Below are 26,733 nucleotides of genomic sequence, written 5' to 3'. Positions count from 1 at the left end.
AATGAGTTTGGGTTTTGCCCAGAACAGTTCTGGCGACGAAGCCCTAGCTGGGTTGCGCCTGTTACCTGACTTTTATTGTATAATTTATTACAGAACCGAGGGTTAACCCCACGGTGAACATCCATGTAATGCTTTAGCTATATAGCTGATATTTATTTCTTCTTTGGCTGGATAATGAAATGTATTTTCTTTCCATAGTAATGTTTTACTATTCATTAAATGGTTCTGAGGATTGTTGGATTTCTATGGATAATCTCGGTCTGAATTTTGAAGTTTCCGTAGCTTATTGTGGAATGTTTGATACGCTTTACCTATTCCGAAAATTTCCTTGTAAGGTTTCGATAGAGGAATTATCTCCAGAGTTTGCTTGTTGTTATCTTTTTGGATGAATGAGGGTTGCCGGCTTCAAATTTGGAAACCCTCGCTGGCAAACCCTACCCTATTCACACAGGCTATGGCCTTCCATTTACAGAGTTGTTCCACGGTTATTTGGAATGTCTGTTACAGGGTTAAGTCATGTTTGTGGCATGGGCGCTAGTCCTCTTTAGCCCATCAACTCTGAGGTTATTTCACTCTCGTGTTGCTCATTCCTGAAAACTACATTATCAAAGAAAGAAGCCTTACGGCCATTGCTCAGGAATTTAGTCCAGCGTATACATGCATCTACTTGTTCTTATCGTCATGTTGCTGCTTTCTTTATTTTCATCAGTAATGACTATGGAAGTTTGTGTGCATATAGATATATATTGTTTCGGTCTAGCTTCGTATGCTGAAATAAATGTTACACGGAATCCTGTTTCATTCAACTGATACTTATTTTACAAAGATGCGTTCTGGAAAGAAAATCTGTGAGCCTGGTTTAATTCTTGTTTTCTGTTTCTTTTTTCTTTACGGCGTTCACACAAGGATTCAATCTTAAATGGTTAATGAATTTACATTTATCATGTCTTTTATTGCCTGTATTATTTCAGAAATTCTTCCTAAGTACCAATCACAGTTCTCTATCTGCCATAGACTTTAATTAACACTACAGTGTAAAACAAACCCATTAAATTCTCAGTTATTCCATACTTGATCAGAGGCAAACCTCTCTAATGCGCTTGTCAACCTCCCGACCTTAGGAGGGTCTTCCTCGACCTTCCACCCCCAAGCACTCCTGCAAGACCCTTGCTGTCTGCAAGCCCTCTGGCACTACCAGAGCTGCGTTATCTGGTCCTTACCAGACGTAGCGGTTCCAGGAAAGCTTCCGCTTCCCAACATGCGCTATCTAGTCTTTACCAGACTTAGTGTTCGCTACCAAAATGCAACTTTCTTTGAGCCTCGCTATCTGGTCTTTACCAGACTTAGTGTTCGCTACCAAAATGCAACTTTCTTTGAGCCTCGCTATCTGGTCTTTACCAAACGTAGCTTTCCTCTTCTTTTTTTTTTTAACATAGTGTCTCCACCCTCTATGAGAGTCTCAACCATCTCCAGAAGGTAGTTAGGTTTTTTTTTTTTTTTTTTTTGACAGATGTCATATATTAATTCTAATCCTCCTCTCATGAGGAAACACTATAACCATTATCAGTTGTTTTCTTCCAACCACACTCAATAGCAACCAAGCAACAATTTAACAACATAATTAATTTATACAGTAATAACAATAATAGTTACTCAATTCCACCAAACATAACCATAGTCAACAGTTAAATTTACTGCCTTTAATTTAAAACACTATCGATTTACTAGGGGCATTACATCTCCCCCTCCTGAAGTTCAACATCGTCCCGATGTTTTTCACCCATAAACAGTTCGGGATAAGCTTCTTTCATGCTCTGCTCATCCTCCCAGGTGGCCTCATCTGGCCCAAATTGCTGCCATTGCACTTTATCCTGGGTGATGACTCGTTTCCGCAGCACGACCCTTCTCCAATCTAGTATGCTCACCGGCTCATCTAGAAATTCTCCTTCCGGTTCCACCTGAAACACACAACAATCTTATCAGTGCCTTCCCTAGCAACCAATTTTGATTTGTGCTTCTTACAGTATCTTCTTACATGTATGTCCTGCCAACTAAATATGTGTTTAGGGTCATAGACATATTTCTTTAAAACTGACACGTGGAAGACGTTATGGACCCGGATGTGGCTAGGTAGGGCTAGCTGATAAGCCACCAGCCCAACTCTTGCTAAAATTTGGAAGGGTCCACAAAAGCGGGGTGCCAATTTGGCGCAACCGCTCCATTGTAAAGTACTTTTCCTTGCCCGAATTCTTACATATACATGCTCTCCAACCTGATATTCCCTAAAGGTCCTCTTTCAATCTACAAAACTTTTTTGTCTATCCTGGGCTACCTTTAAGTTAGCCCGCACTCTCTTAACCATTGCTTCCATTTCTTTTAACATCTCAGGACCCAACATGAGTCTGTCCTCTGGTCCACCCCAACTGGATGGTGTACGGCATTTTCGGCCGTAAAGTGCTTCGAATGGGCTCATCTGCAAAGACGCATGATATCCATTATTATATGCAAACTCCACGAGATGCAAATACTCTTCCCACCGGGTCGGTTGCTGCATCACATACAACCTCAGCATGTCTTCCACCACTTGGTTCACACGTTCAGTCTGCCCATCGGTTTGCGGATGATATGCGGTGCTAAAATTCAGCTGAGTTCCCAAACCTTCAAACAAGGTCCTCCAGAAGGCCGATGTGAACTTAACATCGCGGTCGGATATTATAGTTTTGGGCAAACCATGGAGCTTAAATATGTTCTGCATAAAGATATTTGCAATTTGTGCCACGCGGTAAGTAGACTAGACCGGTATGAAGTGGGTTGATTTGCTGAGTTTGTCCACCACGACCATGATGGAATCATTATTCCTCTTGGATTTCGGTAACCCCGTGATAAAGTCCATAGTAATAATCTCCCACTTCCATTCTGGTATGGGTAATGGCTGTAGCAACCCCGCAGGGTGTTGATGTTCGGCCTTAATCTGTTGACATTCTATGCATCGTGCCAGATATTCTGTTACATCCCTTTTCATGTCTGGCCAGTAATATTCCTTCCGAAGCGAGGTGATTAGCTTTTTATAACCCAGGTGTCCAGCATAAGGACTTTTATGATATTCATCTAGAATCTTTTCCTTAATGTCGTCCTGATTGGGTACATATATTCTTTTCCTGTAGTATAAAATGCCTGTTGCATTCAGCTCATAACCTTGTTGCACTATGTGGTTGGTTAAGTTCTGTACTTGTTGTTTCTTTTGCTGATAAATTTGATCTTGCTCAGCAGCCCCTTCAATTTCTTCGTTGAGGGTAGACCGTCCTTCACTAAAGGCAATTTCATAGAGACAGTGCACCTTTCGACTTAGAGCATCCGCCACCCGATTTTCTTTTCCTTTCAGGTGTTTCATCTCAAAATCGAATCCGCTTAAGAAGTCCACCCAACTAGCTTGCCTAGCGTTTAAAGTCGGTTGGTTAAAATAGCTAGTAAGGCTGTGGTGGTCTGTCATCAATAAAAATTTCCTCCCTACTAGATAATGGCGCCACATTTTTAGTGCATGCACAACAGCAGTTAGTTCCAGATCATAAGCAGAATACTTCTGCTCATGCTCTTTCAATTTTCTGGATTCGTACGCGATCACTTTCCCTTCTTGCATCAACACCCCTCCTACACCTTCTTTACTTGCATCTGTGCAGACTACGTAATCCTTTTCCGGGTCTGCAATGCTCAACACTGGTGCAGTTGTGAGCAGGTGTTTGAGCTGTTCAAAGCTCCATTGACATTCTGCAGTCCACTTAAATATTTTCCCTTTTTTCTGTAAGGAAGTGATAGGGTAAGCAACCCTGGAAAATCCTTCCACAAACTGCCTATAATATCCAGCCAGCCCCATGAAAGACCTTATATCTGCCACATCTTTTGGTATTGGCCATTCCATTATGGTTCTAATCTTTTCGGGGTCCACTGCAATGCCTTCTTTGGTGATGATATGCCCCAAATACTGGATCTGCTCCTTATAGAAGTCGCATTTGCTAAACTTACCATATAACTGATGCTCCCGTAGCATCTGTAACACGAGTCTGAGGTGCTCCTCATGCTCTTTAATATTCTGGGAATATATGAGTATATCATCAATAAAAATTAATACGAACTTGTCCAAGTACCGATGAAATACACTATTCATCAGGCACATAAATGTCACAGGTGCATTGGTCAACCCGAAAGGCAGTACTACAAACTCATAGTGCCCATAACGGGTTCGAAAAGCAGTTTTGGCTATGTCCTCCTCCTTAATTCTGATTTGATGATACCCAGATCTCAAATCGATCTTTGAAAATATCGTCGCCCCTTTCACCTGATCAAACAGTTCATCGATACGGGGTAGTGGGTATTTATTTTTAACTGTCAATTTATTCAGCTGTCGATAATCTATGCACATACGGAGAGTTCCATCCTTTTTCCTGACAAATAGTACAGGGGCTCCCCAGGGTGATACGCTGGGACGGATGTACTTCTTGTCCAACAGCTCTTGCAGCTGCATCTTTAATTCTGTCAATTCCGGCACACTCATCCGGTATGGTGCTCGGGACACTGGGGCTGCACCAGGTACCAGCTCTATGGTAAAGTCCAAATCTCTTTTAGGTGGTAGTCCTGGTATTTCCTCGGGAAACACATCTGCAAATTCTTGCACTACTGGTATGCTTCCCAAAGTATCAACTTTATCTTTTGAATTGGCATAACCCACTTGAATTGCATATACTTGACACTTTTTCCTGATGCATTTAGCCAGTTGTGAGGCGGTAATTGGCCGGATCTGCACCGGCTTTAGGATACCCTGAATTTCCTGTTCGTTTCCCAGTTCGTCCCGGTAAGAAATTGTCTTTGTTTTGCAATTTATTATGGACCACCGCTTTTCCAGCCAGTCCATCCCGATCAGCACATCATATGAGCCGAGAGGAAGTACGTTCAATTCTGTCGTCACTGTCTGACCTGCTATCTTCAATGGGCAGTTGCTGACCTTGGCCAGCACCCGCCTTTTGGCCCCGGTAGCTAGCTGAACTAACCATGGACTCTTAAACTTAACAGATTGCAAATTACAGTTTTCCACAACCTTGGGACTAACATAACTTAATGTAGCTCCTGGGTCAACTAAAACGGAAACAGTTCGATCAAAAATCTTACCTTCGAACTCTACCATCGTTGGCTGGTAATCAGCTTGACGGTCCTCGAGAGCAGCATTTATTCTTGGTATGGACCGAGCCACGTCTCCCACTGTAGAGGCTTCAAAAACCTGGGACACCTGATCACTATCCTTTCGACGAGGACAATTCTTAATATAGTGTGGCCTGCCACACCCCGAACACTGTACTGGTGGCCTAGCTGTCCCCTCAATATCAACTCTGCCCGACTGCTCGCTATATTTGGATTCATTAGGTGGCTTTAATCTGAGCTGATTTCTAGACTGGTTCCTATTGTTGGGCCCCTTGGAGAATCCCTTACTGAAACTGCCACGAGCTCTCTTGACTCCCGTAGTTTTTCTGCTGCTCTTTTTATCTGCCCAACGCTTCCCAGACCTTTCTCCCTTTTGTTTATTCTACTGATAGCTTATTCTAGCTTTCCGTATCGCTTCATCCATGGTCTTCGGGTTATCAAATTCGATCCTTTCCCGCATTGTCTGGGGTAGACTGCTAACAAACCGCTGCACTTTTGCCTTTTCCTCCCGAATATACGGTACGTAGCGGAGCAGAGATGTAAATTTAGTAATGAATTCATCCATGGTCTGCTGCCCAAGCCGCAGATCATGAAATTCCCTTGCTTTTTCATCGTAGAAGCGTTCAGTCAAATATTTTTCTTTGAAGTATCTTTGAAAAGTTTCCCAAGTTATATCTTTCTCACTCACTCCCCGCACCATCTTGACTTCCTCCCACCATAATGTAGCTTTAGCTTGCAGCTGGAAAATAGCCAGCCGTGCCTTGAGATGGTGATCATACTCGTAAACTTGGAAATATTTGTTCATGTTAATTAACCAAGCTTCCGCGGCCTCCTCGGACTCCCCATCAAAATGCGGCGGCTTGATCTTCCGAAACTCCCCCTGCAATTCTATCCGCTGTCTTTTTGAGGTTTGATGTTCGGAGGCGTTATCAGATTTCTCTCCTCGAACCTCCGCCCTTCCTTCTGTTTCTTCCTGATCAGTATGGTAACCCTGTTCTTCTGATACACGCGTTTGCTCTGGACTGGGATTTGGCTGGTGCTGGTTTTGTTTATCCGATAAACTTTTCAGGATCCTTTCCTGTTCCATGGTTAATCTGGCGTTGTCCTCACGCAAACGGGCCATCTCGTTCTTCAATTCCTAGACTGTCTCCAATATAGTCAAATTGGTGTTGCGTGCCTCCTCCCCCAGCTGCACCCATATCTTAGGATTCCCCTGAGGGTGGGTGACGTTGTCTGGTCTGTCCACATTCCTATGAGGGGCGCTGCTCGTTCTCCTCATAATCTGCTGTCACCTGATCAGAAGATTAGTACATTTCAACAGATATGGTATGCAATACATTGCTTGATAACCCCTGCTTGCTTATTAATTTAGTTATTTATATCAGTTTCACTGCTATGGTTAACCCGAGGTCACAGAGTTGCAACCTCGCTCTGATACCACTTGTAAAGCAACCCGCCAGATGTGAAATTTTTTTTTTTTACATTTAATCATAGCAACAGTAATATATTTACATAAGTTACATTTAATCATAGTAACAGTAATATATTTACATAAGTTACATTTAATCATAGTAACAGTAATGTATATATGCATATTGTTTATACTTGACTCAGTCCTCGATCTCGAGGACCATCCTACGGAACTGCAATGCTATTTATTATTTTCATTGTATGAACGTTTAAATCAAACGTCAAGCATTTATTCAAATGGGCCTGGGGTTATGTGATGCTGGAGAACTTCCTCCGGTTATCGATTTCCGGCAATAAGTCTTGGTACACGATGACTTGGTTTTCCATATGCCCTCCACTTGGCGCGTAGAGCGTGCAACTTGCTGGCATACTTAAGCTACAGCAGAGCTGGTTTAATACTCCAGCTATCTATGTTGAGGTGGATACTTAATGCGCCTGGTACACGGCACGAGCAACCCCGTATGGCAGCTCCCCTCCTGGATTCCTATGCCCATTCCTACGGTGGAGATGAGACCTCCTGGATCGATGATCGACATCATTCCAGGTATGGGTAATACGGTTTGAGGGTTTCAATGCGGTAATTGAACCCTTTCAGCTCATTCACAGGGTAACTCCCGGCTCCTACAAGTCCCTGGCGATTTGCATTCTCGCACGGCACAGGCTTCCCAACAAGTCAGTTCGCGATGGAAGAAGAGTTCTGCCTTCCTACAATGGTCATGGTAACCTGCGCTCCCTCTCCTTTGGTGATTACTATCTTGTTGTACAGTTTTTCGCTAAAGTTCTGGTTCTTATTCAGTTTTGGGTGACCCCTCTTTCACAGGTGCTGAGCCTTGGTACCGTGACCAGTGTTTGGTGGGCGACTAACTCAGACTTCCTCACTTGTTTTGCTTTCCTGGTAAGAGGCACCTGTCACAATAGTTTAAGGTTAGAGGAATGAACCTAGAAGAAGGACTGAGCCGATTCCCTTCTTGGCAGGCTGCCTGAACTATGCTTGAGCTATGGAGTCTATCGTTTGTTTTGTGTTTTTCCATTAATGTGAAAAAATTGCACGCCCGCTCTTGTTTTCTCTATAATGAGTTTGGGTTCTGCCCGGAACAGTTCTGGCGACGAAGCCCTAGTTGGGTTGCGCCTGTTACCTGACTTTTATTGTATAATTTATTACAGAACCGAGGGTTAACCCCACAGTGAACATCCATGTAATGCTTTAGCTATATAGCTGATATTTATTTCTTCTTTGGCTAGATAATGAAATGTATTTTCTCTCCATAGTAATGTTTTACTATTCATTAAATGATTTTGAGGATTGTTGGATTTCTATGGATAATCTCGATCTGAATTTTGAAGTTTCCATAGCTTACTGTGGAATGTTTGATACGCTTTACCTATTCCAAAAATTTCCTTGTAAGGTTTCGATAGAGGAATTATCTCCAGAGTTTGCTTGCTGTTATCTTTTGGATGAATGAGGGTTGCCGGCTTCAAATTTGGAAACCCTCGCTGGCAAACCCTACCCTATTCACACAGGCTACGACCTTCCATTTACAGAGTTGTTCCACGGTTATTTGGAATGTCTGTTACAGGGTTAAGTCATGTTTGTGGCATGGGCGCTAGTCCTCTTTAGCCCATCAACTCTGGGGTTATTTCACTCTCGTGTTGCTCATTCCTGAAAACTACATTATCAAAGAAAGAAGCCTTACGACCATTGCTCAGGAATTAGTCCAGCGTATGCATGCATCTACTTGTTTTTATCATCATGTTGTTGCTTTCTTTATTTTCATCAGTAATGACTATGGAAGTTTGTGTGCATATAGCTATATATTGTTTCGGTCTAGCTTCGTATGCTGAAATAAATGTTACACGGAATCCTATTTCATTCAACTGATACTTATTTTACAAAGATGCGTTCTGGAAAGAAAATCTGTGAGCCTGGTTTAATTCTTGTTTTCTGTTTCTTTTTTCTTTACGGCGTTCACACAGGGATTCAATCTTAAATGGTTAATGAATTTACATTTATCATGTCTTTTATTGCCTGTATTATTTCAGAAATTCTTCCTAAGTACCAATCACAGTTCTCTATCTGCCATAGACTTTAATTAACACTACAGTGTAAAACAAACCCATTAAATTCTCAGTTATTCCATACCTGATCAGAGGCAAACCTCTCTAATGCGCTTGTCAACCTCCCGACCTTAGGAGGGTCCTCCTCGACCTTCCACCCCCAAGCACTCCTGCAAGACCCTTGCTGTCTGCAAGCCCTCTGGCACTACCAGAGCTGCGCTATCTGGTCCTTACCAGACGTAGCGGTTCCAGGAAGGCTTCCGCTTCCCAACATGCGCTATCTGGTCTTTACCAGACTTAGCGTTCGCTACCAAAATGCAACTTTCTTTGAGCCTCGCTATTTGGTCTTTACCAGACGTAGCGTTCCTCTTTTTTTTTGACATAGTGTCTCCACCCTCTATGAGAGTCTCAACCGTCTCCAGAAGGTAGTTAGGTTTTTTTTTTTTTTTGACAGATGTCATATTTTAATTCTAATCCTCCTCTCATGAGGAAACACTATAACCATTATCAGTGGTTTTCTTCCAACCACACTCAATAGCAACCAAACAACAATTTAACAACATAATTAATTTAAACAATAATAACAATAATAGTTACTCAATTCCACCAAACATAACCATAGTCAACAGTTAAATTTACTGCCTTTAATTTAAAACACTATCGATTTACTAGGGGCATTAGAAAACACATGAATAGATGCACAAAAAGTAAAGCCGAGATAGACATATTCCAAGATCAGTCTGGGAAACACATTGACCGATAATACCAAAAAGCAGAACCATAGAAATGAGGCAATACCGTGCTAATTGGCCAGCTGAAAAGGAATTGAATCGAAAATAGCAGTGATGTGGTGAAGAATGGATTTGTAGGGATCTTTGGAATCTCAGAAGATATAGTTCGTTGAAATCTTTAATTGACACCTTTTTGGTAATCCCTGAGGGAGCGTCCTGCATCAAAATTAATTCCACAATAGTCCCATGAAGCATTTACTATCCAAAAGCATTCAAAGGCACCCGTGAGTATGGCAACGTTTATGTAACATTCCGCCCCATTTTCTGCCAATGGGAACCAGTTTGTTAGTACGCCCATATTACTAATTTAATAATGGGAAATCGATTGTGACTCTCATATTTAGTTTCGAGCATACGTGTCCCCATCACACACCAAAGAATTCCAATATGTCCTTTCCTCAAAGAATCTTCACAATCACATTAAATCACAATTTAGTTTAAATAATTAGGTGATAGATTAAAATTAAGAGAAATAGAGCTGGTACATTTTTATAAATTTCAAGAGTGAAATCACTATATAAAACTAGATTGGTGTCTTATTTGAGATTTATATACCAATTTGATATTTGATTTTACAATATTTCTAAATTAAATTATTATTATAATTAAAAAAATAACCTATATATAATATTAATGTATAAAAGTCTTTATTATTACACAAAATGAATTAATTTGATAATATATATATGTATATTCTTTTCATTAATAGTCTTTTAATATCCAAAAAAAATATTCATTATTTTTTTTTACTAATACTTTTTTAGTGTATAAAAACTCTATAGTAGTTATCCTGAATATGTGGTTATAAGGAAATGTAAGATAACCATGGGGATTTGAAGTTTTTATATGAGGAATATTTTTAGTATTTATTGTATATGTTTTTTATTTAAAGAATTGATATTTTATAGGGGTTATTATAAGTTATTGATTTTTATGAATGTAATGAAAGTTGTTGATTATGGATAGTTTTAGTTTTGGATTTAAAATGATTTATAGAGAATATTTTGATTTTGTTTTAATATTTCAAATAATTTTAATATTTCAAACAAATTCAAAATTTTATGATGAATGAGTAAAAGTGAAATGAAAAAAAAATAAGAATTGAGATGAATAAGATGAATTGAAGTTGCAACTTAGTGGGACATGAGGGAAACACTGACATTGAGCTACCTAAATTGAATAAGACATTTTGGGATTATGAAATAAGAAATTGGGTTAAGCTCTATGAAAACTAAGATAATGAATAAAATGACTTTGGTAAAAAAGAAATAAGATGTAAAATATGATGACATAAAATGGGTCTATAATAAATTAAGCCAAACCAAAAAAAATAAAAAAATAAAAACTAATACACACCCAATAAAACAAAAATAAGCCAAACCAAAAAAAATAAAAAAATAAAAACTAATACACACCCAATAAAACAAAAATAAGCCAAACCAAAAAAAATAAAAAAATAAAAACTAATACACACCCAATAAAACAAAAATAAAATAGGCCAAAATCTTAATATAATACTTTATTTTTAATAAGACACATACTTAGCACCTACCATTCATCCCATTCACTAATTAATGAGGCATCAAGTAAACTTACAACTTTGCCATTTATAAATTTGGCAGGCATAATTCACTAAATCTAATCTTCTTAAAAGATGGGCCACTCAAAATTGAGTATCATACACTCAACCTCGATTTTGAGTATCATACACTCAACCTCGATATTTTTTTTAAACATGTGGGATCACTTTCCTTTTTTTTTAAACACGTGGAATTACCTTATGTACCACTTGGAATCACGCTTTAATCTTCTTATGAAAAGGATAGTTAAAATTGAGGGACATACTCTCAACCTCCATTTCTTATGCCACATGGGGTAAGGCGATAGGAAATTATGAAAAGGATAGTTAAAATTGAGGGACATACTCTCAACCTCCATTTCTTATGCCACATGGGGTAAGGCGATAGGAAATTACATGAAACTTCTTGGAAACCCCTTTTACTAGCATTTACACCAACAATCACACCATTTGACATCATGAATTTATCATCTCTTTCCACCTCAATTGGAGTTCATTGTGGGTATCATTGGAGTTCCATCCCCAGTAGAGAAAAGGAAAAGGCTTCCAGTCCCATCCTAGGAAGACTAACCATGGGTGGTTTATCATATTAATAAAGTAATTTTAATATAATTAAAATGGTAAAGTGTAATCTTAAAATTTTTTAAGAGGATAATAATAAAATAATTATTATATATTTTTCTAAAACATAGTTGGTTTTTTGGGATAGTAATTAGAGTAAATTGATTAGTTATAATTTTGGTAATTTAATTTAGTTAAGAAATATAATATATCATTTATATTTTTTAAAATTTATTATAAACAATTTCGAAGGAACAAAATATATTTAAGAAAATGAAAATTAGTTTTTTATTTATAAAATATTTCGCAGGTTGTTGAGCCAAAAAATAATAGATTTTTTTCTGAGATTTTGACCAAATTTGATAGAAATTTTGGGAATCTGGGTTATAGCTATCAAGTTTTAAAATTTTGGATACACAAAATTTTTTTGCGACTACTAAATCCATTACCACTATCAAAATAATATTCAAACACTCTTAATATCAAAATATGACTATCAAAATAATATTCAAACACTCTTAATATCAAAATATGATGACATGAAATAAGTCTGTAATAAAGTAAGCCAAGCCAAAAAAAATAACAAAATAAAAAATAAAAAACTAATAAAATAAAAAATAAAAACTGATACACACCCATAAAAAAACAAAAATGAAATATGCCAAATCAAAATCTTAATATAATACTTTATTTTTAATAAAATACATACTTAGCACCTACCATTTATCCCATTCACTAATTAATGAGGCATCAAGTAAACTTACAACTTTGCCATTTATAAATTTGGCACATAATTCACTAAATCTAATCTTCTTAAAAGATGGCCACTCAAAATTGAGTATCATACACTCAACCTCGATTTTTTTTTAAACAGGTGGAATCACTTTTTTTTTTTTTTTTTTTTAACACGTGGAATTACCTTTTGTACCACTTCGAATCACGCTTTAATCTTCTTATGAAAAGGATAGTTAAAATTGAGGGACATACTCTCAAACTCCATTTCTGATGCCACATGGGATCCTCCCAGGTAAGGCGATAGGAAGTTACATGAAACTTCATGGAAACCCCTTTTACTAACATTTACAATAGGAGTGTATTTTACACCAACAATCACACCATTTTACATCATGAATTTATCTTCTCTTTCCACCTCAATTGGAGTTCATTGTGGGTATCATTGGAGTTCCGTCCCCAGTAGAGAAAAGGAAAAGGCTTCCAGTCCCATCCTAGGAAGACTAACCATGGGTGGTTTATCATATTAATAAAGTAATATTAATATAATTAAAATGCTAAGTGTAATGTTTTAAAATACTAAGAGGATAATAATAAAATAATTATTATATATTTTTCGGAAACGCGGTTGGGTTTTTGGGATAGTATTTAGGGTAAATTGATTAGTTATAATTTTGGGAATTTAATTCAGTTAAGAAATATAATATTTTTTTTTCAGAAAGAAAAGCAATATATTATATTGAGGCAATATATACATCATGTTCTGTGGATAACAGAAAGAAGATCTCATGACATTGGTGACCACAGCTGAGAACAGATATGACATATAGCTGAGAGACATATAAAATGAGAACATTGAGCATCATATAGAATCATATGATGAAACGTATATCAACAATTTTGCCATAATGTGCTACTGATATGGATAGATGACAAAATGAAACCAAAAAGAACAAAAGGAGAGGAACCCATAGCCTCCGGCTGGAACAGCCACCTGGAACTGACAGAGAAAGATCCTGGATACCCACAAAAACGAAGCTCTTTGCGCCAGACTTAACTCCAGCCTTTGACCTATCTTCAGATGGATTGATAGAAAGCGAAGAACCTAAACAGAACAGACTTGAAGGAGATGTTTGAATCTTCAAAAAATTTTGAATTCCTCCACTTCCAAACACACCATAATGTGATGGGAAGGATTGGACGCTTAGATGCTTCTTGTCTTCCCCACCAAGCAAAAGCTGCATTGACAGAAATGAAATTGAGGTGAGGAAAAGAAAAGGAAGAAGCCAATTCATACCAGATTTGTTGGGAGGCCGCGCATTTGAAGAACATGTGATAGTTTGTCTCCTCCTCTGCATTGCATAACACACATCTGCTGGGACCGTGCCAAGACCTCTTCCTCAAGTTTTCCCATGTTAAATTCTTGTTGTAAAAAACTAACCATGAGAAGATAATCACTTTGAGAGGACAGCCAAGTTTCCACCAATATACCGGAAAAATCTGTCTTGCAGGCATAATTTTTTTGGAGACGAGATCGGAGTAGATGTCTTTAACTGTCGCAATAGAATGAGAGTGAGATAAGGACCACACCACGTGATCGTCTGTCTCGGCACGTTTCATGCCTCCTTCAACAAGTGCGTTCTTCAAGTTATCCCAAAGTAAAAGCAAGGCCTGTGGAAGGCCAATGTCAGCTGCATCCTTCAATGAAGGTGAATGGCCCCTCCACTCCTCGATAATCCTGTCCCAAGTAAAAATACCCATTCTGTGTAGGAAGAAGAGAAGAGGAGCCGGAACCTGAAGATTACCCCTATAGCCAGCAATTGGGTCGAGGCCAATGAAGATTTTCCTTCCAGAGAATATCCTCCATTTTAGATTGTTAAAGAAATATTTCTCAATTCTCCTGAAGCTGAGCCAAATTGCAGACCCCTGTTTAATTCCAATGGAGCCGAACCTAAACCAGAACTCCAAGCATCTTCCTTTTTGATACTTTTGGTGAATGATTGCACTCCAAGGATTTGTGCCAAAGATTCCTCTCCATAAGGTTTTGCAGACCAGGGCTTTTCCGAAAATCCTTACATCCATCAGACCCCAGCCCCCAAACTTTTTTGGCAACGTTAAGTGATTCAATTTAGACAGATGGATTTTACCTCTTTCTGCTTTAGCCCCCCAAATAAAGTTGGCGGAGATCCTATTCATGGCCTGGATAATATTGGCCGGGAGCAGATAAAGGTGGGCCCAGTAAACCGACATTTGCATCAAGACTGTTTGAGTAAGGACGACTCTGCCTCCCAACGATAAAGATCTGTATTCCCACAACGAAATCTTACTAAAAAATCTTTCAACAAGCCACCTCCAATCTCTCTTTGAATAAGCCTTAGCTTTTAGGCGGAAACCCAGATACTTAATACCTTCGGACAATGATCTTGTATCTATTCCAAAGAGCTGGGAAATCCATAAGGTCGTGTCCTCGTCGGTTCCATTATGATACAGGATCGATTTGGCCTTATTGATAACAAGCCCAGTGGCCCTTTGGAAACGGTCAAGAATATTCTTAATACACATCCAGGATGCTTTGGACATCATTGCAAATAATAATACGTCGTCGACAAACAGGTTATGAGAGATATATATTTGCTTACAGATCTTTACCGGAGCATAAGCTTTTTCCTCCACTGCGCGGTTGATGTGCAGACTCAATGCATTCATGGCCAATATGAAGAGGAGAGGCGACAGTGGACAGCCCTGTCGAAGGCCCCTTTCCGCCCGAAAGAAAGGGGAGGGAATGCCATTAACTATGACAGCGTAGTTTACATTTTCGATACATGCCATTATCCATCGAATAGGGCCGGGATTCAGACCGATTTTCGCCAAGAGACATTGCAAATATCCCCAGTCCAATACATCATATGCTTTCTGGAGATCGATTTTCATGATAGCAGCATCAATTTTATGCAAGGACATAGAATGTAAACACTCCTGTGTGCTGGCGACGGCATCGAGAATATTACGACCTTTTAAAAAAGCATGTTGATTAGCAGAGAGACAGGATGCCAACGTTCTTTTAATTCTTTCTGCGATAATCTTTGTAATAATCTTGAATGTTATGTTGCATAAAGAGATTGGCCTGAAATCCAAAAAAGATTCGGGCTCTCCCTTCTTTGGAATAAGAGCAATGAGAGTGGAAGTGGAGTGGTTGTGAATGTTGCCCGATAATCTGGAAGCTTCCACCATCCTGAGCAGATCCATTTTGAAGAGGTCGAAAAAATGGATCAAGAAATCTATTGTCCATCCGTCTGGTCTAGGGGATTTGTCCTTCTTAAAGGATTTCATAACTCCAAGAAGTTCATTTTCAGAGACTGGTCTGAACAGAGCTTCGTTCTTCTCCTGGTCAAACATTTCTGGAACCAAGTCAATGCTCCATCGAATATCGCTGAACGCAATATCTTTACTTCTGCAATACTGTTTCTTGAAAAAACCAATAGCCTGCTTTGTGATGTCCTCCTGGGAAACAGCATACCCACCCTTGTCATCCTTTATTTTCCATATGTAATTTCTGGCTCTCCTTGCATTTGCATAGTTATGGAAAAACTTGGTGTTTTTATCGCCTTCCTGTATCCATAAAGCTCTACTTTTGAGCCTCCACTTTGCTTCCTCCTGTTGCATCAGACTAAGTTTTTCCTTCTCCAAATTCCTTAATCGACACTTCATCTCAATTGAGCATGAGGCATAATCTGTAGATGCCAGCAACAAGTCCAACTCTTGTTGAATCCTCTGTAGATCTTTTTTATCCTTCTGTTGTTTTTGAATCTGCGATTTTTTCACCAATCTCCTTATCTCGGCCATTTTTTCTCTAAAGGTGGAGAAAATGAGGAGCTTGTCTCTGTCCTTAATCACTTTCCATGCATTTTGAATATATTCATTGAACGCAGAATCCTGTAGGAGACCTCTGTCAAACTTAAATGAATATCCCCTTCTGAAAAGATTTCCAGGCCATGTTAGAAGAATGGGACTGTGATCTGATATCATAACGTTTTCCACAGATAATCTTGGCATACCCATTTTATCGATGAGGCTAATATGAGCAAAAAACCGATCAAGTCTTTTTGCTATATAGGCCTTGCCCACTCTGCCATTTGACCAGGTCGGTTTCATCACGACAGGATTAACATCTACCATATTCCTATTGAGCATCTCAGAATTAATGAGATCAGCAAGAGCATTATTTAACTTCCCCTGTCCCCATACCTCATCAGATTTCAATGCCGCATTCAGATCGCCAGCAATAAGGAGATGGTCAATGTCAAATAGGTCTGTGGCAAAAAATCTTTTCCAGAAGGGAACACGGGATTTATATGGCGCATATAAATTGAGAACATTGATGGGAAAGACGCATCCTCTGATGGAAGCCGCAATAATAATCCCTGCACAGCACTTGTACGCCTTGGCTCTTACCCGACCCGGATCCCACAAAGTAGCCAGACCCCCAGATAAGCCATTAACCTCTGTAGCAACCATGAACCAAGTGGGGAGCATTTTCCCGAAATATGTTAAAGTATCCTCCTTCTTGTGCATGGTTTCCTGGATAAGGATTATAGCAGCCCTGGAATGGAAAAAGAAATTTTTTAGCGTTATATATTTGGGATCAACGCCAAGACCCCTAATATTCAAAGATATAATGGGGATCATTTGGATGATTCGGCAGCCATTCTTGCTCTAAGGGGCTGTGAATCGGACACATCATAGATAGGCACCTCAACCAAAGACAAATTTCTAATGCCTGTATCGGTAACTATAGTTCTCCCTCTAAAGTGTCTACTACCACCTCTACTTTTCTTCCGGACCGTGATGTTCCTTGCCGAATCCGGACTAATAACAGGCGTAACACTTGGTCCAGGCTTATGAATCGTGAGAGGCTCCAGTTCGAGGGATTCCCTATTAAGCAAGTGATCCAGATCACTGTCAAAAAGATTGACAGGAGATGATGCCGGGGAATTTAAAGGGGTAGGCCCGACACATTGATCTTTTCCTTTGTTAATGCCCGGTCCAGTGTGTTCAGGATGCGGCGATGAGGATGAAATAGAAATGGGAATAGAACCCATAGAACAATTTCGAAGCAACAAAATATATTTATGAAAATGAAAATTAGTTTTTTATTTATAAAATATTTGGGAAGTTGTAAATTTGAAAAAAAATTAATAGAATTTTTTTTAAGATTTTGATTCAATTTGGTAGAAATTTTGGGAAATCCGAGTTACAACTATCAAGTTTTAAAATTTTGGATGTCTAAAATTATTTGATGGTGCTAAATCCATTACCACTGTCAAAACAATATTCCAACACTCTTATTATCAAATAAAAAAAAAAAATTAACTAAATTCTCACAATTTACCATACCAGATGCTTCAGAGTATCCAGTGAGTGACCTCCTCTGGCCTCCCCAGTGCAACTCCCCTAAACGGCATTGTGAAATCTAACCAGGAAATGTGCGAATTCTATAACGTACAAACAATTCCAACACCCCACCTGACCTGTTCTCTTCTTTCCATCAAATTCATCCCACGATTTGCCTATATGGCCACTCAAGTGCCCTGCCACAGAGCTCACGCCCTCGGATGGCCACCGTTCGGGTCGGTATCCTGCGGCGGTCCGTGCAGTCGGTACCGGCTCTATCCTTATGACCGCAAGGTGCTCCCGGTGGGTCCCGTTTCTTCGTAATCACAGTGTACGGTAAGCCTCTTTGACTGACACGAGCCGGTTATTGTTCGCCACATGTTATATATACACGAAGGCCTTGCGACTTGCGAGTCGCTTTTTCTATCCACGTCAGCACCCGAGAAATATTCCCGCCTCATGTTCTTCCACTGGGAACCTTTGTTGGTACGCTCATATTAGTAATTTTTAATTATCAGAAATTGAGGTGACTTTCATTTTAGTTTCGACCATACATGTCGCCACCACATAACAAAGAATTCCAATATGTCTTTTCATCACAGAATCTTCACATGGACATTTAATCACGAGACAGCGCTGATCACTCTAACGCAAGTAAAAGATTTGGGAGTACAGCCTCGTTTAATTTCCACGTTTTGTTTGTTTTTTTTATCTGGATATTAGGCTGAGCCTAGGTTGGGGCTGTGTGTTAATTCGTAATGGAATGTTATTATAGTGTAATTATTGGGGCTGTGTGTAGGTTGGGGCTGTGTGTTAATTCGTAATGGAATGTTATTATAGTGTAATTATTGGGGCTGTGTGTTAATTCATAATGGAATGTCATATAGTGTAATTGTTGGGGCTGTGTGTTAATTCATAATGGAATGTTATTACAGTGTAATTTTTTTTTGGTCGTTTTTATTTTAATTCTTTTTCATGAAATTTGATTTTGAAGTTTGGTGGGGATTACACTTTATTTTATATCTTATGGGTAATTCTAATGTATTAAAAGATACCTCATATCTAATAATAATAAATTAATAGACAGAGATGACAAGGGTGGATCCAAGCATGGGAGGCATCAAACGTCATCACCACTCTGATACCTCAGACTCAGACAAAGAAACCAACCCACAGAATGCAGAAACACAGATAGTCATAGCTTCGATCGAACCCTCTCAAGGAGAGTGGCGAAAGGTCGAAAAGAAAAAGGGGAGAAAATCTTGAGGCACGAATCTCACTTGCAGCCGGAATTTTTGTTCTTTCTTTTTTCTCTCTCTTCTCTCTCTTCTCATTTCCTCTTTTTTTCTTTTGCACGTTAGCCTCCTAACGTTGCGGGGGGTGCGAAAGCACTCGAGCCTTAGTGGCATATGCTAATGTAACTTTCATTATTTTTTTAATAAAAGTTACTGCTTTTTCCTTTGGAAAAAATAATAATAAATTAATTTAAATAATTAGGTTATAAATTAAAATTAAGAGATCAAAACTATACATTTTAAAAATATTTAACAATTTAATTATTAAGAAAGTAAATTTTTGTTTCAATATATCAATTTATTGTTTAATTTAATTATGTTTTAATTGAAGTGAGAAATTAAACATGATAAAGATGTAGTCTTACTAAGCTTACAAAAAAAATAACTGTATAGTCTACTTTTCCTATTAAACTAAGTATGACCCAAAATTCTCATTATAATTTTAGTTACTACCACCAAATTATATCCAAATTTGAACCAAGTGGTGGGGTGGGCATTCATTATCGTGAAATGATTCCCCGCTTCGAGTTGTCTCATTACCACTAGACAAGGAGGATTAACTTATGTAAAATCTTGAAAAAGACAAAAGGATTATTTCCAATTCTTTTCACTAATACTCTTATTGTATGCATAAAAAAAACTTGTAATCATTACTCTTAATATGTGGATATAAGAAGGAGAATATTTTTGGTATATATTTTCTATTTAAAAAACTGTTGTTTTATTGGATTTATTATAAATTATTGATTTTTAGGAATGTAATAAATGTGGTGGATTATTAATAATTTTAATTTCAATTTAAAATGATTTATAATACATATTTTGATTTTGTTTTAATATTTTAAAAAAATTCAAAATTTTATGGCGAATAAGAAGAAGGGTAATGAAAGAAAGGATTAACATGGATAAAATAAAATCAAGTTGTAAATTAGTGAATCAGAAAGGAAAGATTAACATTGAGTTGCCATCGTGCCAAAAACATTTAGAAAGTATGAAATAAGGAATCAAGTTTATAACCTATCAAAACCAAAACAATGAGTAAAATGAATTTGGTTAAAATAAAACCAGATGGGATAACATAAAGTAATTCAATAATAATTTAAATCGAATTAAAAAAAATAACAAAAAAAAGACACACTCCTAATTAAAAACAACCTACCACATCCAAATGTTTATATATCATATAATAAATAATGATATTTTTGCTTTAATAAAATGCATACTTAACCCTCTCCATTCATCCCATTTACTAATTGATGAAGTATCATGCAAAAATGCAACTTTGTCATTTATAAATTAGCCCGACATAATTCAATAAATTTAATTTTTGTAGAAGATGGACACTCAATGTTAAGTTTCATATTGTCAACCTCCGTTTTTTTAACCACATGGAATCACCTTTTTTACCACTTGAAATCACCCTTTAGTCTTCTTAAGAAGTAGATACTTAAATTGAGTGTAAAAGTAATAGAGGAAGTTAAAATTGAATGCTATAATCAATCTCCTCATCTTATTCGACCTGGGGTATTGGAAATCCCTTTTACTAACATTAACAGCAGGAGTGTATTTTACACCAACAATCTCAAACATTTGACATGATGAATTTACCATCGTATTTTTCCACCCCAATTTGCAAAAGGACCATGCCATTAACGATAAGTTTTTTTGGTAATCCCCGCAACAATATTTAGCATTTAACGATTATGGGTATTATTCGAGTGCCATCCCGAGTATTGAAAGGCTTCCAGTCCCATTCTATGAAAACTAACCATGGGTGGTTTATGATATTAATAAAGCAATATTAATATACTTAAAATTAATATATACAAAATTATAATATAATATTTAAAATATTGAAAGGCAAATAATATATATAAATAAATAAAAGATAGTATAGGGTAAATTGATTAATTATAATTTTGGTAATTTAATTTAGTTAGTATATGAAATGAGGTTTATAATATCTTTGTAAGTTGTTAAATTGGCCATATAATTTTTTGTTTTGAATTTAAAACATTTAATTACTCAAATTAATTTAGTGAACTAATAAATTTAATTATTTTATTTATATTTGTTTTTAAATAGAATAATTATAATTTTTATTCTCAATGTGAGATTGTGTGGAGGTTGCTCCAGTTCTAGTTCAAAGGACACATGCTCTTTCAAGGATGCAATCAAAAGGAAGGAAGAATCCCAAACCAAACCAGTCATGTATCCAAATTTACTTGGGCATTATATCGTGCAGTAGAAACCCAAGATACTAGCTTTGACAATCACTTTCCCTGAGGTAAATGAACTATATGCATATTTCCACACCAAAGCACTTATATGTAGATTTAATGGTTTTTGGCCCAAATCAACTATATGCATATTTCAATACCAAAGCACTTATATGTAGATTTAATGGTTTTTGGCCCAAATCAGATGCTCTACATCAATGAATATTCTCTACATGGACACCAAACTATGAAATTCACCGATGTTCTAAGGGGTTTTTTATTGTCAGATTTCATACAGTAAAAGATAAGGACTATGCTTTAAATGAGGGACCATGGTTTTGGGCCAATGTGGGGCCCTTCATGATACCTCGCTTCCCAGATTTTGATACTACCACCATGGTGTTATCCAAAATGCTAGTATGTGTTAGGATACATAATCTACCACTACATTTTTGGCACCACAAAGTATTAGAAGGAATTGGGAACTCCTTGGGGAGATTTCTTAAGATTGATACAGATAGAATGTCAAAAGGAATTTTTACTTTTGCAGACTCTGCGTTGAAGTAGATCTTAGCCAAGGTTTACCCGATCGCATTATGTTGGTTCATAACAATATTCAGTGGACTCAACCACTAGATTATGAAAATACGACATTTTGTTGTTGTGGCTGTCTACAAATAGGACACCTTCAAAGTGCATGCCCACAAGCTAAAAAAGATCCTAAAAAAAACAAGAAAAATCCTCAAAAGCCAAAAGGATGGAAATGCACTGAATCCCCTGAAGAGGCACCAGACGAAGCAAACCCCCCAAAAAACACCACAGACAACAATAGGTTTTCAAGGTTTTTGAAAGTATCACACTAGGTCACATTCATAGAGTAACACGAAACATTATTAAATTTGTACTTTTTGACTATGGAATCTCCTTGATATATTCCAATATTCTCACCCCATAAACCTCTCTCCTATATTTGAACAGATTCCTTCAAATCTACAACTTCTAAGGACATTTGAATCGTTTTGAATGGATTTCACTAATTTAGTTTCCTTCAACTGAAATTAGCTGAGATATTCGTGTGTGATAAGGTGCAAAACAGTGAAAAAATGGGTTTATACATGGTTGGATGACCTATTTCATCTTGTCAATATTTGCATCTAAATATGGGCTTTTCACTTTCCTCCATGTTAGATGTGTAATGAGGGAAGGTGGTCGTGTTGGCTTTCACGTTGATGATAGTTACTTTTTCTTGTTGGAACATTATTTGGCACCAAGCACGTGATCTATATGCAAGCACTGTTGATCTCAACTGGGAAGCAGTGGTTAAGTAACAAGGTGGTTCTCAATTTTAAAGCTAATGTGATAAAGATACCTATAGAAGGAATGAATGTTTTGTCATTGAATTATACTGAGTATGTTCCTTGTCATGATTTAAAGTATATCAACACTCTGAAAATTTTGAATTATTCTCGAAGAGTGAATTTCTAAAGAAATTTGTCCTCTCCACTTGAGGAACAACCTTTCTGTTTAATACCTCCTCCAAAAGAATACAAGATCCCAATAAAATCGCCAATCATTAAAGATTATGTGTGGTGAAGCAATATGAACCACTCACATCTAGCAGAAAGCCAAAGGTGGGAAAAATTGGGTGCATAAGCAGGGTAAACTATGGTGGTTCCCAGGTGGTGGTACTCATTTCAAGCATGGAGCTTCAAAGTAAATCCAAAGATTGGGAAACATGATAACTAATGGAATAGGGGATTTACGAGCCGCATGAGTGGTGCAAGTTCTTGATGTTGGTTGTGGTTTTGCAAGTTTTTCAGCTTATCTACTTCCACTAGGTATACAGACAATGTCATTTGCTCCAAAGAATGGGCATGAGAATCAGATTCAATTCTCTTGAATGAGGAATTGGCACCATGATTAAAGTTATTGGTACATCACAACTAGCTTATCCAAGCAATTCATTTGAAATGGTCCATTGTTCACGTTGTCATGTCGATTGGCATGAAAATGATGGTGTTCTGCTGAAAGAAGTGGATCGCCTTTTGAGAGCTAGTGGTTACTTTGTTTATTTTTCATCTCCTTCTTACGGGAAGGATAAAGGTTATCCCCATCAATGGGAGAAGTTGATGTCTGACAACTTCAACGTGTGGGAATCTTATTTCTCGTCAAGTTCAAATAGCAATTTGGTTCAAGCCAGGAGATAAGGCATGCCAACTAGAGAAAGAAAAATACAAAAGCTTGGTTTTATGTGATCAGGCACATGATCCAGAACAATCATGGAAGAAACCATTACATAATTGTCTAACTTTAACTCGAGAGGCAAAGAACATTCAGTAGCTTCCTCCATTGCCGGAGTGTTTATCAATCTTCCTTAAATGACATGAGAAAATAAGGATCACTGCTGAAAATTTTAATGCAAACACAACATTTTAGCAGAGGCAAGTCAATGAATATTGGAAACATATGAATGTCAATAAATATGATATTCGAAATGTAATGGATATGATCTCTTTCTATGGTGGATTTGCAGCTGGTTTAAGCATAAAACCAATTTGGGTGATGAATATAATTCCTCCAAGCTCAAGGTATACTTTACCTGTTAAGGCTTGATTGGATCTTTTCATGATTGGTGTAATCAATTTTCTACTTATCCACGCACATATGATTTGGTTCATGCATTCTGATTGTTTTCATACTACAGAGGCAATGGTAGAGGTTGCCAAATATAAGACATTATACTGGAGGTGGATCACATTCTTCGCCCACTGGGTTTTTCATCATCTGAGATGACTCAACCATAATCTCAAAAGTCGTAGATATTGCACCCAAGTTTCTCTAGGATGTAAAAGTATATAATTTGGAAGGTGTTCGAAACTGAGGAGAGTAACTGCTAATTTGCCAAAAGGTGTTGGAATCTGTGCTTCAACATGGTATTAATGTTAGTGTTGATAGAACTTGTCTGTGGAATATTAATACCAGCATAGCACAGATACTAATGACGTTTTCAAATAAATATAGACCATCAAATTTTATTTTATTTTTGTTTAATTTAAAAACACATCAAGAATAAAAATTACATAAAAAATTTAAACATAATTAACGGCCAAAAAACCCTATAATGCCTGTCAAATTCCAACCCTGCCTACCACAGGCCGCCTACCCTCGAGTGGTGACCGTTCGGGTCGGTTTCCTGTGGCAGTCCGGGCAGTCAGCAACGACTTTATCATTATGACCGTGAAGAGCTCCTGGTGGGCCTCGTTTCTTCATCATCACAATCAGGCCTGGAATTTAACATCCCACCGGACGTATTTGGCGTTGCAGAACGTATTTGACTACCATTAGAAATTTTCTCCCGTCAAGTTTGACGTGTGTTAGAAATAGATAACCTATCAAAATGACGTCGCTTTTCAAATTGAACCTGTCAAAATCTATAATACCTGTCTTAACCTACAAGCACCTCTAAATTCCCATTTCCAGGATCCCGAATAACCAGTTTCATAATATGACACGTAATGTTTGGAGAGATTTGATTGCTGATAAAGTTTCCATGATCCCACATTTAAATTTCCCATTTCCAGGATCTCGAATCACGGTAATATCACACGGAAAGTATATGAGAAGGGTGAGATTTGATTTCTAATAAAAGTGCAGTTATAGCAAGCTGCGCATTTAAGGAATTTCTGTGCTCTTAACCGAGAGATTAGCATAGCATAATTAGCATTTACCCCCAAAGAAAATTATTGTTGCACTGCATTAAATTATGTTAAAGCCTACAAGGCCAACGGGCGCGCAAAGGAAAGGTGTTTGTGGCGGTGCTCCAAATTTTTTTATATATAAAAACTCGTAAGAGTTTGTAGAGGAAGTGTAAAGAGTGTGGGCAGAGTGAGGCCCCATTCATGCTGGTAGACTGAGAATATTTAAAAAAGAAGGCCTTAAAGATTTATTAGTTTTCTCTGGGAAGGAATAGGCACCTGGGACTTGAGAGCACGAGGAGTAGAAGAGCATGGAGACATCATGCCTTTAAGACACTATGTCGAGATTGGGCGTGTAGCCCTTGTTAACTATAAGCTTGACTATGTGAAGCTTGTTGTAATGGTTGACGTTGTGGACGAGAAGCCGGCATTGGTTGATGGTGAGATCTCAAATGAACCTTAAAAGGCTTTCATTAACATATATCAATATTGACATTTCTAGAGTACGAAAGATAAATTTTGATTGAGGCTGTGGAGTATGCAGAAGTTCAAAAGCAATTTGGAGAATATACGAAAGATAAATTTTGATTGAGGCTGTGGAGTCTGCAGAAGTTCAAAAGCGATTGGGAGAATATTTCATGAGGTCGAAAATTAATCGTGCAAGAGCGAAGCGCTGAATTGGACTACTTAGAGACCGGGATTATTGAAGAAGCCAATAATTTCTTCAGAGAGTAAAGATTGTGGTTGGTGAATTTCATCCATGGAGATGACTCACTGGTACACATATTCATTCATTCGGTGTATCCTTCATCTGCGGCTTTGCCATACCACATATTTCATGCCATTGATGTATACCAAGATCATACTATAGCGCCTGTTTCTTAACAGAATCCTATTATCATCAAGGATTTGCTGTTGTTCACTGTTGCATATAATTCAATGATGGGATTTATTTCTCCTGTAATGGAAAATGCTGTTTCCGTTGGGTTTGGATCAACCTCCACTGCTGAAGAAGTACTCAAGGAATCGATGCTTCCAATCTCACAACAATTCTCACTAGTACAACAACTTTCTTATTTCTTTCTCAGTTATAATTTCTTGATTTTATTGGTTGGTGACTGTTACTTTCAGTTATCATCGTACTTTGGTTTGTATGAATACTTGGTTTGTTGTGGAGTGTTTGGTTTGTATAAATACTTGGTTTGTGGATTTCAACTTTTTGGTCTGGTTCCGTTCCTTTATACTATTAGTTTGGAAGCTTTGTTTATGAATAGTGTGGGGTATTGTTTGATTTACACTGTAATATTATCTTTGGACTAGGCACAACGAAATCGGGAATATAATAATTTGTTATTATTGGATGACTAAAATGTGTTTATAATCCCAGAGTAATAGGGAAACGATCCACAAGCTGTATAGTGTGCGAGAGCAATTGGAATGTTTGATCCCTGTGTTTACTAGCGAATTACAAGGTAATATAAGTGTTAATTTATGAAATTTTAGATATGATTTGAAATTATGAAATTTTAGTAATTGTATTTTTATTTTTAAGAGTTTTTCAGGTCAGTTTGAAACTCTGATATACAAGAAATTAATTTGTAGCGTACTCATTTATTTATGTGAAGAGAAATTCAGTAATGCTAAGCTATGGAAACAAATTTAATAATCAAATCACTGTTTTCATAACCTTTATAAAATTACAGAACATATGTACGTGTTTATCTTGCATGCAAATTTAATATTGAAATATATATT

The 26,733-nt window shown here is 37.5% G+C and overlaps 1 pseudogene; it reads left to right on the top strand.

Annotated features, from left to right (window-relative positions):
• The first annotated feature begins 22,443 nt into the window (after positions 1–22,443).
• Positions 22,444–26,423, top strand: LOC149190610 (putative methyltransferase PMT6; annotated as a pseudogene).
• The last annotated feature ends 310 nt before the right edge of the window (positions 26,424–26,733 follow it).

This window comes from Pinus tabuliformis, chromosome 3_1, assembly GCF_031772625.1.
Source record: "Pinus tabuliformis cultivar Carrire ecotype Pingquan chromosome 3_1, CPIR1, whole genome shotgun sequence".
NCBI classification, from domain to species: Eukaryota; Viridiplantae; Streptophyta; class Pinopsida; order Pinales; family Pinaceae; genus Pinus; species Pinus tabuliformis.
This window is presented reverse-complemented; position numbering and strand designations above follow the sequence as displayed.